Here is a 13,624-nt window from a genome sequence, read left to right as displayed (position 1 = left end):
GTTTTATTTTGCCACCATTTTTATTAAGTGATTTTATTAAGTGATTTTAATCAATAAAACATAATCTCTCTTTGTCTAAAAAACTAATTTACACTTTTAAGCTATAAATTCAGACATATATTTATATTTTCTAATGTTGACATATATTACACTAACCTATTATTTTTACATTTTCCTCGAGGAATGGTATATTCAATTTTAATATCAAGCATGTTCATATTGGTCAGAATTCTTTTTCTCCCATCATGACTAATCTATTCTGAAGAAATTATAAAGAAATTAGTACAAATTGATGACAAAACATTAATAAAATAAATGTTTTGTGTTATGTTTTATTTATTTTTCACTTATTCTAAATAGTTAACAACTTAAAGGAATTGTTTGGAGCACTTGCCTAAAGTAAACAAAATCTTGAGTTTGCTAACATGTCAAAAATATTAATGCAAGATATGCAAAATCCAGTTAGATATGCTAATTTGGGGATATTTAGTATGTTATGTTAAATATAAAGATGAATAAATGTCATGTTAAATACAGGGTTGAATATAAATTTTCTTTTTCTAATCACAGGGACAATGGAGATACATAAACTCTAAATAGATTCAGTGATTCTGAATTATTATAAATTATTATTTTCTCAATAATTAGAAAACATATTTATGCATAATAAAATGAATAATCAATATATAAACAGTAATTCTAAAGGAATGCTTGTCAGTGGAGAGGTAGGCTTCTAATTCTTTGTTCACCTGGTTGGAATTTCACATGGCAAGTTTAAAAACACCTGGTAAAAGAAGCTAAAAATGGAAGCCAGCTATACTTCACAATTTCTGTCTGAAGCTGGTAAAGTGCATTTGAGTGAAATGCAGGAATGAAGTGGAAATTGTGCATCAAGCTTACTATGCAGATGATGAGGAAAATATACAGACAGAACCTCAGGAGATTCAATGCATTTCAAATTAAATGCAAGTTTTTCATATGTGGAAAATGAACAAGCCTGGCCTGCTGTTCCCTACAGCTCAACTTACATTTCATTAAAAAAATGCTTATTGAGAAAAATAACTATTTTTCAATAGTTTACTCATCCCTAAGCCTATTATCCATATACTTTATTGGAAAACATTGAAAAAACGTATCCACCGGATCAAAAGATTGTTCATAATAAAATGATTTTAGTTATAAGAAAATATCTCCCTAATCTTTTACTCCTCATGAAGATGTATGTTTTCCTTGTCTGTGGAGGTTGACTCTATTTGATAATACTTAGAATATTATAGTAGATATGTGACTGTTTTAATTTAACCTAATATGCACCAAAATGGTATCCTTGTATATCTAAAATTGTTTTTTTTTATTGTGAAAATACTGTACAGAGAGGTTACAATTACATGGGTAAGATAATGAGTACGTTTCTTATCAAGCATTGTAGCTTCCTCCTTTGTTTCCCCTTCCCATCCTCCCACCGCCCCCTGACCCAATCCTCCCGGCCCCCCCACCCCTTCCACCCCAGCACCAAAGTTGTAAAGTTCGTTGTACATCTCATTGTTGCAATGGGTCCACCTGTATCCCTATTTAGACTATTTGTTTTACCCCTTCCCCTCCACAAATTATACCGACATCAAATACAGTGAAAGCAGGGGTTATACTGTGGGGGAGAGACATATAAAACAACAAAGAAATAATCTTATAAATGTGTTAGAAAAAATCGCATAAAAGACAAAAAATCATTTGAATACATATCTTAGGGTTCATTTCCCTAACATCACCTTAGTTTTAAAGTATCTTTTTTTAGTATTTTTTAATTTATTTTTTATTGTGAAAATACTGAGTTTTAAAGTATCTTTATGCATTATAATACATTTAGTTCACATGATAGATATGGGGTAAATTTTTAAGTAAATTAAACTTAATTTGTTTGGTACACTGAAAAAAATTAGCACACTGAAAATAAATGTAACAACAGTAGCATATTTTATGTGACTAAGCCAAAGTTATCCAACTTGTAACTTATAAAACTAGAGCATAAAGGAAGTGTTCTAGTTGTTATTTTTTTCAAATGCCAGAAGTAGCATAAAAGGAGATAATAAATTGTCCATAGACTATGCAAGAATAAAGTGAAAGAAGGTATAAGTGATTTTTATCATTACTGTTATCTTCAATATATCTTAGAAGGTTTCCTAAAAGTAAAAGTGTTCCTTTGTTACATATTTCAGAAATATATGTATATTCTAAAAGAGATAAAATTAGAGAAATTGAAATGACTACCGGTAAATACATTCCTTATGAAGGTGACACTTAATTTTTGTCGATAAGAAATAATGCACATATTTTTTAAATATGTAATTCAGGACTTTCAAGAGATGGAATGTTAATTGCATAGTTCATAACTGGTTAATAAGATGACATGTAATATTTATCAGTTAATGTAGGAAAACTGGCAAAGCCAGGGAAAGGTAGGATATCGATTCACTGAGGAGAGAAGATAATTCTTTATAAAACAAATCCTCCCTGAGAGGTGAATGGTGAGCATAAGCAGGCAAATCAGCTTGCTCAAAGGATTGCTATCCAGGGCTTGATGCTTCAGCATTTCTCCTGTCTGTGGAGAGACCTATTCTTGAATTAAAGCTGGCTAAACAGATAAAGCTTGAACTTTTCAACTGTAAAGTAGGTACAGATATTGCTTTTTTATTTTTTATTTTCCTGAGGCAGCAGTAAAACTTTACTACACATTACCAATAGAGGTTTTCAGCACTAAATACCAGAAAGGCTATGGCATGATTGTTTGTAATAGCAATGAAGACTGAAGAGATAAATAGTCATCTAAAATGGTTCACAAGAAGATCTGTAATCAAAAAGGGCCCAAGTACCTGTTTTACTTTGATGAGGTTTCTGACACTGGTATTTCAACTTCTATGGGACAGAAATGATCTAAGTTAAGAAAGTGGAAAAGAAGGTTTGAATAAAAATTAGGAAAGTAAAAATTGAAGTCAATGTGACTGGGCCAGATGTATAAAATCATTAGTTTTCTCCCAGTGACAGAATTTTATGGAAAACAATAAAAGCTACATAAAAGAATGCTGATGGCATCACTTTGATATTAGCTCTAGTTCAGATGTGTATGGGAACCAATATACACCGGGAGAAGAAAGTGGAGAGAATTTTTTTTGACCATTAAGTTAATGGAGCTGATAAATGGAAATGTAACATTGACACTAAGTACGTCTTGTTCCTCTCAAATCTGCTACTTCATTCTAGTTTCTTCAACCTTGAATTTCTAATGTGTTCAGCTATTACATCTAATAGTTGTGTTTGGCGATTTTTTAATGTGTTTCTCAAGAACAATAAAAGAAATGTCACTTCTGCTTGAATAAAGAGAATGAAGATACATTAAAGAAATTCCAGATCCATGTCAACATATGATTTTTAGCAATTTGTTCACGGAAATATCCTTTGGATTGTAATTTTTTTTAGAATGAGAGCCAGGATGGTGTCATATTTTCAGGTAAAGGGGGTTGTTTGTGCTTTTAAAGAATAGGATATTAAAATAAAGTAATCTTTTTCTTTTCAAGTAATTTGTTCTTTTTCTGAGAAAATAAAATGTATTTTAGTAGAAATGATCCCACTTTCTGTACAAATATAACATCTGAAATAATGACTTAGAACTATAATCTATATATTTTAAAGTGAAAACAAAAAACCTTTTGATATAGCACAGATTAAATTTTGTTTCCAAGAGTAATGAAAATTATATTTCTAAAGTAAAAGAAACATTTTAAAATTTGCTACATATCTTTACCTGAATGTCAATCAATATATTGAGTTGGGCATGGTTATTTTTGAGGAATATCAATATTTTATCATGTTTGCATATGTTCATATTATTTGGAAAATAACAATGTCAGTTTAACAAAATTAGTATTTTCATGCCAGTTTATTTTTCCAAGAGAATGTAGTCATTACTGGGAAAAAATAATTTGTTGATTTTAATATAAGAAAGATAACTGGATTTGAAGATCAAAGTACATTATAGCATGTTACAAATGTGATGAGCAAACCCCAATCTATGTACAATTTAATTAAAACCAATAAATTTCCAGAATAAAATAAAAAGAATGTATGGTATGGTATTGGTATGGTAGCTTTTATCTAATAATCTGGCTACACTGAAAGTAGAAATTGGGAAGATTTTTGTTCAAGGACACCCATGGTGTCCTTGTTGGGAAAGCATCTTGATAAGAAAGTGAAATAGAATACACTGTGTCATTCCATCTACTAAAGAGACATTAGGTACAATGATTGAGGTAAGAAAGGAAGAAAGAAAGAAAGAAAACAAACAAGAAAGAAAGAAAGAAGGAAAGAAAGGAAGGAAGGAAGGAAGAAGGAAGGAAAGAAGGAGGAAGGGAAGAAAGAACTGAAAGGGATATGGAAAGAAAGAGGAAAGAGGTCAAAGAAAGGAACAACTAAAATGGCCTGAAATATGACTCATGTTATTTAAATCCATGTACCATTAAGAAAAAAAAGAAAAAGAAAAGAGCATTACCAGATTCAACTGAAGAAAACAATCACCAAATCTAGAAACAGATCCAAAACAAGTCTTTCAAATGGTCTATCAGGGTAAATTATTTTTCTGGAAAAAATTACAAGATTTAATTTCTTACAAATACAATACTAACTGAATAAATCTGTAGATAAATTCACAGATATGCCTAAAGACTGTTTTCCACAAGAAAATTGCATCAACAACATGAAAAGATGAAAGGATTTGTTTTGTAAAGTTCACATGTATATAACTGCTTAAATGTAAAAGAAAAAATTAAAACTGTTGATACCAATTCTTCAACCGCAGGTGAACAAATGAGATCATCATAAACATTTTATACAGAAACATTAAATAAATACTAGCAACTACTGGTAAAATTGATTAATATATAAAACTGTTAAGTAAAATTGACTAACAACATAGTTTTATTTGTTTAATAGACATTTTCAATCAAATGTAACCCTTGACTTCAAAATTAGCTAGAATAAACTAATGGCTTTACATCTTGAGTATATTGAAAAAGAATGAGACTTGTATACAAGTATCCAGACTCACATGGCTTCAAAGCTCTCTGTTTAGAAGGATTTTACAAAGTGTTTCCTTTGGAATGTCTTTGTTGGATAGTCAACATGTTACAGACATTGAGAATTTATTCAGGAATTGGATCATTCATTAATTTATACATTCCTATATTTTTACAGTTTCTACCTACTTTCACAGGAATTTAGGGGCACAACTGGAAGGTCTAAAATATTATTTCTGGAAAGTGTATTCAGTGAAACAAATTCAGGGCCTGCTCAGATTTATCCTCTTCCGCCCTCAGGATCACCCACATAATAGTCCACTTACCACAGAGGTCTGTTAGGTAAGAGAAACTAGAATCTATTACACAGCTTTAAGTGTTTGCATTACAATAACCAAGAAACAGCCTGGCTATGAAAAAAATGTGACTTTTTTCCTTTACTATTTCCATATTTTCTTAATATCCATTACAATCAAATGGTTCTACTTGTCATGTACATGTAAAATCTCAAGCTGAATTGCATTATTCACATACAAATTCAGACCCTCTTAATGATAAGAGAAACTACCTCAATGGAAGAAATACCTCATTTGAAGAAAACGTTACTGCTTATTAATTAAAGAATGAGAAACTTTATAGAGTGAGAAAATATAATATTAAAAAAATAAGTTCGGGGCTGGGAAGATGGCTCAGTGGTAGAGTGTTTGCCTTGAATGCATGAGGCCCTGGGTTTGATTCCTCAGCACCACATAAGCTGAAAAAGCCGGAAGTGGCACTGAGGCTCAAGTGGAAGAGCGCTGGCCTTGAGCTGAAGAGCTGAGGGACAGTGCCTAGGCCCAGAGTTCTGGCCCCATGACCTGCAAAAAATAAAAAATAAAAAAAATAATTTCCTGGTGGTTCACAATTGTATTCATGGCTACTTTGGAGGCCGAGATCTGATGATTAAAGTTCTAAGCCACCCTGGACTGGAAGTTCATAAGACTCTTATCTCTACCTAACTACCCAAAAAGCCTGAAGTGGTTCTGAGGTTAAAGTGGTAGAATGCTAGCCTTGAAGGAAAAAGATAAGGGATACTGCCCAGGTGAGAGAAAATTAACAAATAAATGTCTTTATTTTCACAGTCATAAAGATTTTAATTAAGTGAATGATGGAACACAGAAAAGGAAAAACCTGATAATGTTCCATCTCTTTATGATCCCAGCTATACATAGGCACAGGTAAAAGGATCATGGTCTGATGCTGTTCCTAGGGAAAACACTCTATCAGAAAATCAAAACACAAAGGACTTGGAAGGTGACTCATGTGTTTTAGCACCTAGATACACAAGGCTCTGAGACAAAACACGAGTGCCACTTAGTGCTAGGGAAAGGGAAATAGATTGGGAGATGCAAGACAGATGGGTACAAGGAAGATGATAGACAGTTAATTGATAGGCAGACAGGCAGATAAATAGATGATAGATAGATGGATAGAAGAGGGAAGGAAAGAGGGGTGTAGAAAACAAATCAAACTATAAAACCATTTTAATTTGAATTCACAATTTTCCCCCTGATTGTTATTTGAGTAGATATGAATTATCCAAGAAAATAGACCCACAGGTAGATATGAGAAAAGTTGTACTTGAGAAACAAGAGTAAGTGCTCTGAATCTTTTAGAGACGATGAAGCCAGAAGCAATTTCAAGCATATCGACAGCAAGAGTTGAGTACTTCCAAATTGATACAAAGATAATTATTACTTTCCCACCTTCTTCTTTTCCTGATGTTCCAATCATGACAGAGGCACAGCTAATGCTGCTACCGAGACCCTTGTTGATGAACTTGCCATTTAGCACTGCCTTTCTGAGGCCCAAGCTTGTAGTGATGACTTTTGCATCTTTCTTGCCAAAAAAGATTTACTTCTTTAAGGATTTCTTAGCTAAAATTGATGCATTACTTCCCTGAAGCTAGCCTTACAATCCAGAATAAAGTAAAATAAATCATATGGATGCCTCAAAAAGCCTATCATTTATCTCAATAACATGTGTAACTTCCCTAAAAAAAATGTTCCTAGAACTTATTGGAAACTCACATATTACTGAAGTATAAAACCTATCATAAAAGTTAGAATAAGAATCCTGTTTTAAAATCTCCACAGCACTCAGGTGCACTGTATCTTGCTACTGCCTTAAACAACTATATCTCAAAGGGATATACAGGTGATAAACATGTCTGTGCTAACAAGAGGGATTATTGAACTTATTGTGCTTATATTAAAAATGGCTATGAAGAAAACAAGCTGTAATTACAACATTTTTGCCCTGCCAAATTTGTCCATGTGAATCTAAAAATAAACTCATCCTCTAAGCAATAATTTCCCTTGCTTTAATGGGATTCTCACCACAATGATGGCTTCTGTATTTACTCACGTGATGATGTTTTTCCCTCCCTTCCTTCCTCCCTCTTTCACAGAGTTCTTTTCTGCTGTCTTAGTGTGTTTCCCTCCTCAATTTACATTGACAATGACTCCCATGTTTGAGAAACTGTAACAGCAGAGGCACCAAGGACTCATTTCTGTCTACTCAATTCTTTGGAATTTCATGGTTTCTCTAATTATTTGTAATTATTAGTAATTATTATTTGTCTCCAAGTATTTGTAATTTTCATTACTATCCCTGTTTCTAACTAGGATGTTGAAGTATTGTTTCATATAATTTTGATAGGTATGAGTTCAGACCAGAATTTTGATATGTATTTTGAGGGGGGGGTCGGTCGTGGGGCTTGAACTCTGGGCTTGGGTGCTGTCCTCAACTCTTCAGCTAAAGACGAGTGCTCTATAATTTGAGCCACAGCACCACTTCTGGTTTTCTAGTGGTTTATTGGAGATGAGTCTCACGGACTTTCCTCACCTGGGCTGGCTTTGATCCTCAGATCTCAGGCCACCTCAGTAGCAAGGATTACAGGGGTGAGCCACCAGCACCCGGCTTGATATGTATTTTATATCATTTTTTCACTTTGTTTTTTAACTTCGGAACTTTGGCTATCTTTTATGACGTTTATTTAATGCCTTGCTCTTTTGGTTTTTGCCTATGATTTTTCATGGTTTTACTATAGTTATTAAATAAAGAATATTTCACTGCACTTGAATTTACATTTATCATTCTTTAAATGATCAAATACAGTATCATATAATTTATAACATGTGTAAAAGTATTTTGTTTCAAATATATTAGTCATAAAGGGGGATTTAATTGAGACATTTCCAATCTGCATATAAAGTTCCTTAATCATTTGCACTTTTCCATTACTCAACCATATCTTTTCTCAGCTCAATTCTTGAAATAATTTCAATGGATTATAATACTCTATATTCATATGTATATATAAAAATTATACATGAAAACGATCACTAATCTCAATGTAGTGTCCATTAAAGTCCCAAGCCATTCTCTGCAGACAGAAATTCCATCATAAACTTCACACAGAATCATAGGTGACAGCAAAAAAGCAACAGTAATAGTAACTCAACATGCTACAATGAAACAAACAAAAGGTCTAGAAGCAAAGCCACACTAGTACAGACATCTAATATTTGACAATTGAGACAAAATTGTGTTTACCAATTTTGTACCCACAGGAGACTAAAACTAAACCTTTACTTCTCACATACAATGTGAAGAAGATCTTATTATAATTCTGAAAATGTGATCCTGCCATCAAAATGCATAAAATAACTCTGGATGATATATATAGTCATAGGTAATATTTTCTAAGAAGGGACCCCATAACTTATAAAATAAGAGCACAATTTGATAAAGGAAAAAAAATAATCAAATCAAGGTTTCTGCCCAGCAAAAGAAACAAGTACTAGAACCAAGAGGCTACCAGAGAATTGTAGAAAATTATTATTACCAACTATATGCTGAATAACTGATCCACATCAAGGATATAAGAGAACTTTAAAAAGTTAAAGAAAAAATAACCGAGTTAATAAAGGCCAAATGAATTAAACCAACAGCTCTCTCTCTCTCAGAAGCAATACAAATGGCTAATAGATAGTTGATGAAATTTTTAGTACCCTAAGATGTAAAGGAATTATATCAAAGTACACTAAGATTTTATCTCATTCCAGTCAGAGTAATGATCATCAGGAAAATAAACAATAAATGATGTTGAGAATGCAGAGAAAGGAATCCACGTCCCCAGCTGGTAAGAATCGAAACTAATGCAACTAGAAATCAGCATAGATGTTGCTCAAAAAATGAACAATTCATCCACACATCTGCATGTATTTTGGCACTGTTAACAATAGCCAAATGGTAGGTTCATTAGAGATACCTCAAACTCAATACATATATAAACAAAACACAAAGCAGGATGCCGATAGCTCATGTCTGTAATCCTAGAAACTCAGGAGGCTGAGATCTGAGGATCGCGGTTTAAAGCCAGCCTAGGCAGGAAAGTCCGAGAGACTCTGATCTCCAATAAACCACTAGAAAACCAGAAGTGGTGCTATGGCTCAAGCAGTAGAGCACACACCTTGAGCTGAAGAGCACAAGGATAGAGTTCAAACACAAGCCCAGAGTTCAAACCTGTGACTGACAAAAAGAAAAAACACAAAAAAACACAATACACACACACACACACACACACACACACACACACACACACTGTGGAATAGTACTCCACCACAATGACATTAGGTTATTTGCAGATAATCACTCGGATCAGTCAGCAGCAATCAATATCAATCCATGAACTTACAGCAGAAAAAATATTTACAGCAGTGAAAATATTAAGATTTACAGAAGACGTGATATGCATGAAAATTGTTTAGCAACAAGATAATTTATATTTAGATTTGTAAATTCTTATTTGTTGTTTGTTATGTACTTTTTTTTGAGGTATTATGGTTTGAATGCATGACCTCAAGAATTCTAGGCAGGTTCTTAACTTGAGCTATGTATCTAGCCCATGATTGGTACATTTTTAGATATCAACTAATATCTATTCAATATATTACATTATAGTGTAAACTTCACTTTCATTTGTAGTTAGAAAAGAAGATTCATGTAACTACTTCATTGAAGGTGGGCATAAGTTTGAAATGTCTGAGTTTTGATCATAATTTTCTTTGCTGCTTCTATCATCCCAGCCATTGTTACATGATACAATTTACCTATGCAATATCTATTCAAGGCCCAGCGGTCACAGGCTTGGTTCCCAGGATTGAATTAATGAAAGTCTGTGGAACTTTGTAGACATGTGTTCTGTAGTAATGTCTCTAAAACACTGGCAGTGTGTCTACAAAGGGCGCTGTAGAACTCTCATTTTACTCCCTGGCAATAAGGTAAGCAATTTGGCTTTGTTGTTCATGCAGGATGAGGGGTTTCATTGCAGGACTTCAACAACAGGTCTGCAGAATCATGTCCTGCATCCTCTATATTCACGAGCAAGGATGTCTTCTCTATTATATCTTCTCTATGTTTTTGTTATATAGTACTGGAAATCAAACTAAAACCATAGATAAGATGGATCCTCACTTTTTCTCATTTTGTGTCATAGTTTTTAGAGTAGATGAGTTATTACTATTTTTTCCAGGAAAAACCTGCAGAACTCTTAGAACTTTAGAATATAACAGCATAAAAAGTTATGATTTTGCCAAATATGATTTACATATAATTAGGATGAAGGGTTAGGACAATGAGAAAAACAGAACTAGGTGATAGATGTAGATGAGTTAGGAGGAACACCCCCCCCCAATAGAGATGTTGTGAGGATATAAATTAGCAATATTATTTCTTAGAGATACATCATTTGTACCTGATTAGTAATGGATCATCTATTAGTTAATAGTGTATCTAAAACAAACCACTCAAATTAGCCTTTATAAAATTGGTTGTGAAGCCTGGTGACAGCAGGTCATACCTGTATTCCTAGTGACTCATGGTGTTGAGATCTAGAGGACACAATTTTGAAGCCAGTCTGGGCAGAAAAGTCCTTAAGACTCTGTCTCCAGAATAACCAGAAAAAAGCTGTTCTGGAAATGTGGTTCAGAAGAAGACAGCCAGGCAAAAAATCTATCGAAGAAAGAACAAAGACATAGGTTTTAGCCCCATAAGTAGAAAAAAGGAAAGAAACAGAACTATGGCATAGCAGAAAATCCATGTGGATTTTTTTGGTGGTTGTTTGTTTGTTTTTGTATTTTGCCAGTCCCAAGGCCCCAACTCTGGGCTTGGAAGCTATCCCTGAGCTTCTATTTGCTCAAGGCTAGCACTCTACTACTTGTGCCACAGTGATACTTCCAACCATTTCTGTTATTAATTGGAGATAAGAGTCCCATGAACTTTCCTGCTTGGGCTGGCTTCTAACCTCCAAACTCAGATCTCAACCTCTTGAGTAGCTAGGATTAAACACATAAGCCAATGGTGCCCAGAAATCGTTTTCCAAAATTTGTTTTTTGGAGTTATATAGTGTGTTACTGAAAAAATACATTAATTTAGGAACCGAACACACTTTATGAATAAAAACAGGACATTGGGAAGGAATGGTAAAGGGAAACAAAGGAGAAGGCAACAATGCTTGATAAGAAATGTACGCATCACTTTGCTCATGTAATTGTAGCCACTCTGTACAGTATTTTCACAATAAAAAATAAGCACACACGCACACAGAAGGTAGTTTTGAGGTGATGGATATGCTAATTACCTTGATTGTGATTGTCATTTTCCAATGTATATGTATACATACAATTGTTGTGTTTAAATTATGCTTCCATACAGCTGAAAAAATAAAATAATAATTTTTTAAAAAGACAGGACATCTCAGAATAGGATATTTAAATGACTGAACAAATCATATTTTCCCACAAATGTTGTTATGCTTATAATTTTATATTTTACTTGCATCTGATCTTACTAAAATCTTTTCCATTTTGAAAAGTAGTCTAATATTTCATATGCTCAGTATATATCACTACTTGATGCAATAACTTTTTTCTATATAAATTATAATACTGTTTCAAAGTTATTTGAAGCTTTGAAGAGTTTAATTATGACCATAAGTACAACCAAATTAACATTAATCTTATCATATTGGTAAGAAGATCCAGCAAGTTAAATTCAATTATTGCGTGATGAACATAGTTTTGCCCATAACACAAGAAATAAAAAGAAATAAAAAGAAAAATCAGCAGTGTCATATTCTCTTGGCATAATTATACTAATTATTTTTGCCAATATAATTACACAGTATATATTTTTGCAATTCTCTGAAAACTTGATTAAACTATTCACACAAGAATGCTAATAAATGATATAATCCAATGGTTGAATAAACATACATATGTTTAGAGTAGTCTTAATTCAGTAGTAGCAACATATATTTAACATTTTCCTTACTCATCTCATGAATTTTCACTAACATGATCCAAGTAAGATGTTTCATTCATATAACCCCTGTTGATTGCTGCACTATTCATAATAGCTAAATTATAGAAACTTTCTTAATTTCCTAAAATCTATGAAGGGATCAATATTATGTTCTCTCTCTATATATATCATATATCATATATATACCATATCATCTATAATATAACATATATAATATAACATATGCATATATTAAACATATATATTTACAAAAAATTATTTATGAGGAAAAGATCTATATATGAATATGATATATAGTTCACATATACAATATATGTATATACATCTGTATATGTGTGTGTATATACATATCTGTATGTATTCATCCACAAGAAAGCACTGTATTATTTCAGAGAAATAGACAGAGCTGGCAAAAACTCAAACTGTCTGACATAAGCCAGTCTCAAAAAGGAAAAGGGTACTGTTTTCTCTCATATGTGGAAGATAAACATATATGAAAATACAATAAGGGCCATATACCTATGAAGAAAATCCAACCACTGAAAGTATAGCATATATAGAGGTAGATTTTGATTCTATAAACTTTTGAATGGTTAATAATTTACCCAAATAAATAACCAAGATGCTCAAACATGTTCCTTCTGAATGTTTGGGAGCTAAGTGGAGGGAGAGTAGATGAAGACAGTCATGATGTGCAAACACAATAATAATATTCAAATCTATATGTGGAAATGGACCTAAGCAACATTAAGAGATGGTTGGGGATAGAACAGAGGGGGAAAATGATTAAATGGATGACGCTGGTCAAGACATGTTGTGCACAGTAATGAACATATTGAATTAGAATCCCTTCACTATTTGAAGATAGTAATAATACTAATAAATTCAAGAAAAATAAATTAGCATTAGAATACTCTTGTCTTCATTTGGGCAAACTGTTCTTAAGTTATTATCCATGTATAGTTCAAATTCTAAACTGGGTATGATAGCTTTAACGGGTTAAACTCATACAAAATCTTTTTACCATGACTAGACTGTAGCAATTGATCTAACTTTAATACTTCTGATTTAACTCCTAATCTTTGAAACCTGACATGAATACAAAGCAAATACCTTAGATTGACAATCAATAATTAGCAGTTTTAAAAATCATATCCTATTGATTAGCTTATGCATTCAGAATGAGACTTAGC

This window comes from Dipodomys spectabilis, unplaced genomic scaffold, assembly GCF_019054845.1.
Source record: "Dipodomys spectabilis isolate Male_0828 unplaced genomic scaffold, ASM1905484v1 ptg000019l, whole genome shotgun sequence".
NCBI classification, from domain to species: domain Eukaryota; kingdom Metazoa; phylum Chordata; class Mammalia; order Rodentia; family Heteromyidae; genus Dipodomys; species Dipodomys spectabilis.
The sequence above is the reverse complement of the archived record's forward strand: the minus strand, read 5'-3'. Positions refer to the sequence as shown.